Here is a 3,431-nt window from a genome sequence, read left to right as displayed (position 1 = left end):
ATTCAACTTTACCCAACATCCTTGTGTGTGTTTTGGGGGGCACTGGATGAGGGGATAGCTGCATAGTCCAGCCTGTCATGTTGCCACAAGTTCCCCTTTAGATTCTCTTTATCTTTAATATATTCCTGACAATCCCTACATCTGTAAGGTTTCTGAGTCAGGTTTCAAGTCAGTTTCTGATTTAATCTTCCCCACAACTCTGAGAAATGAGTATTATTGTTCCCGTGTTACCGAGGGGAAAACTGACTCAGAATTGTAGCTGTAATCCCAGCTTTTGGACTCGAGCCCAGTGCGTTTCACAGCTTGGGTTCTACATCCAGGGCTGCCTGTTCTTGACCTCCAGCTCAGGCCCAGCCCCCAACTTGTCCAGGTCCCTTCCTCTTCATCTGGGGCCCTCTGATAGGTTGTCTTTCTGCCAAATGAAATGCAGCTCTCTTTGGCTCCAAAGTTCTCAAGCTCAGCCAGATGCTATGCCAGTCCCCTCTGCTCAGTTTGATCTCAGTGGAAATGATGGGGTACAGACAGGCCATGGCTAGTGGGGAGACTGACTGGCAGCTTGTCTTCAGGGTCCTTTAAGCACACACCCTGAAGCCATCACTTTGCTGCCACTCTGGAAAGGGCAGGCAGTGTATATATGCGCAACGGGGGACACGAAAAAGCAGGGCTCGTCCGGGATTTGAACCCGGGACCTCTCGCACCCTAAGCGAGAATCATACCCCTAGACCAACGAGCCACTGGCAGTTGCCTCTGGCCAGATGTGTCTTCCCTGCCACATCAGCAGCAGCCACTGCAGTCTGTGGTTCCTAGAAGCCGCCTCTCTCCTCCCCGTTCCAGTCTGGCTGCCGGCCCAGGCCGCCAGCACTCCAGCAGGCCTTGCTCCCGGGCTCTCTCCTGCTCCTCCCCAGCCCGCTGCAGAGCCACACGGACCCTCCGCCCGCATGATCCAAGCAGGGCCCATTCTTCCCCATGACCAGCCAGTGCCCCAGGACTCCCAAGTGGGGTTTGCAGAAGTGCTGCTGGGCACCCCCAGGGCTGAGTGAGCCTGGCTGGGGTCTCTTCACCCAATTACGAACCACTCTTGTTTCTTACCTCATGATCAGATCACCAAAAACAATTCTCCGAACCCATTAGACTCCGAGGTGAGGCTCCAGAAGACTGTCCCAGCTCGCTTTCAACTAGGTGACATTTGCTAAATCACTCAGTTTCTTCATCTGCCAGTTGGGGAATGTAACACTTGTCCTGTCTATCTTACAAGGTCATTGTGAGGATTGGGGAGACGTATGTAAAAGCACTCTGTAAACTGTGATGTGAGGCACAAAGGAAATAGGTTATGATAGCAACATGAGGTGGGGGAAACACACAACAGGAGAGCCTCTATTCTGTGCCCTCTGTGGCCCAGGCAGTGTGCTCTGTGCTTTACAGACCTTACCTAACCTCGGAACAACCCTGGGAGAGCAGCATCACCCCAGTTGGAAGATGAGGAAACTTGCCTAAATTCAGCTTGTACTTCATATTTATCTGAATGCTTAAACTCGCCTCAATTCAGCTTATTCACATTTATCTGAATCTGAAGCCTGTTTTAAATGCAATGCACACTGCTACTCAGACTTTCCAGAAGATGAGGAATACATCCTGTAAATACCCACACGTGCTCCCCTACCCCAGCCTGCCCTGCTCATCCTACCCAGGAGCTGCCTGGGAAGAAGCTGCTAACAGCCTGAGTGGGAGATAGGTGGGGGCCTTCAGGTTGGGTGTTCTCAAAAGAGAGCGAAGGGGGAGATGACGCCTCAGAAACTAGGGCCTTGTAGGAGACCCCAGTGGGCTTGGCCGGGCTCTCTCTTTTGTGTTTCCTCTGTCCCACATTCGTCATACCCTGGGACCCTTGCTCACTTTCAGAGGGATGGTCTTCTGTGAGCTGGGAGCTCCAGGGGGGCAGAGGCCTGTTTTATTGGTCTTTGGGTCTAACCCTGTGTCTGGCCTTGGCAACCCTGCTGACAATGCGAATGATTCCCGAGCATTCCTGAGTGCTCTGCCTCGTGTAAACTCTCTACCAGGTTCGTCTCACTTAATCCTCATAGCGCATCTGCTGTTGTAGTCATCACTCAGCAAATGTCTACGGAATGAATGCATGAGCGAAAGAAAGAAGATCTCAGGCGTGCGCACAAAAATCACTAGTGGCAGCATATATTCAGGTGAATCTCACCACTTGGCTTGAAGGAGAAACCGTAAGCCTAGAGAAACTGTCCCATGCTCCATCCTTTTAAGCAGGCGTCCTCCTGAGCCAGTCCCTCCCTCAGATAGGCGGGAAGAGCGGCCTTCACGTTAGAGGATGGATTGGCCAGCATTCCTTTGTACCTAGGGGATGAAGTTTTATTATTTCCATCCAGGAGCATCTGGACCAGACAACTGGCTCGTGTATTCTCACACCGAAGAGACTTTTTGGGTTGCTGTTCCCCAGCTTTAAATGGGCTTATAAATAACAGCACACTGGACATGTCCTTCCGTTCCCTCAGCACGCATTCGCTAAATTGTTCCTCTTGGCGGGTGTGCCAGGGAGCGATGTTGCTCAAAGCTAGGGCTCCTAGGGGGACTTTGCCGAAAATGTTTCAGAGCTGACACCAGGGTTGGGTCCCCGCCAGTGTTTCTCTCTGGGGGTGCTGTTGGAATTTGGGCAGAATCATTCTTATTTGTGTGGCCTGCCTGGGGCAGGATCCTGTCCACTAAATACCAGTAATCCCTTCTCCGCTGTTGCGACGGCCATAACACATCGCGCGTGCTTCCGAATCCCTCCTGGATGGTGGGGTCAGGGGAGAGGGGCGCCACCCTGGTGGAAATCCACGGGCACCCACCATAAGGTGACTTTCAGGTTAAAATTACTGTGGCCTTGATCCTGCAGCAGGACCGTAGGCCTCCATTGTTTGTTTGTGCCTGCATTTACAAAGCCACAGATGGAATTTCCTAGCGAGAATCACGGCTCTCCCTCCATTGCTTCCTCACTCTCCTCCGGGCATGAGGATGCTTTCAGTCAGGCAGATCCTCGGGTGAGTCCTCCTGTTCACGAGAGCGCGTCTGCTTTTCCCGCGTCTCATCCTCGTCTGGGCAGCTGCTGAGTCAGTGTTTACTGGACAACACTGTCACACACATCAGCTCACGCTCACCATCACCTCCTACATATCAAAAACACAGCAAAAAGCTACCACTGGTTGCTTCTGAGAGGGGGAACTGAGTAGCTGGGAGGCTGTGTGGGAAAGAAACTTACTTTTCGCCGTATATTCTTTTGTACTCTTTGAATTTTGAGCTCTGGGCATATATATGTATATTCCATTCAAAACAAAAAACAAATTATAAAAAACTAAGCGGAGGGAGGCAATAATTAGGATGGGGAGAGATGCACTTCAAGCCCCCAGATGGCTGGAATTCCCTGTGGATCA

General features: G+C 51.6%; 1 non-coding gene across 1 annotated transcript; it reads right to left on the bottom strand.

Moving 5' to 3' along the window:
- Positions 1 to 661: 661 nt before the first annotated feature.
- TRNAP-AGG lies at positions 662 to 733 on the bottom strand. The gene has a single exon. It is a non-coding gene; the product is annotated as a tRNA-Pro (tRNA).
- Positions 734 to 3,431: the final 2,698 nt, after the last annotated feature.

This window comes from Propithecus coquereli, unplaced genomic scaffold, assembly GCF_000956105.1.
Source record: "Propithecus coquereli isolate 6110/MARCELLA unplaced genomic scaffold, Pcoq_1.0 Scaffold91, whole genome shotgun sequence".
Lineage (NCBI taxonomy): Eukaryota > Metazoa > Chordata > Mammalia > Primates > Indriidae > Propithecus > Propithecus coquereli.
This window is presented reverse-complemented; position numbering and strand designations above follow the sequence as displayed.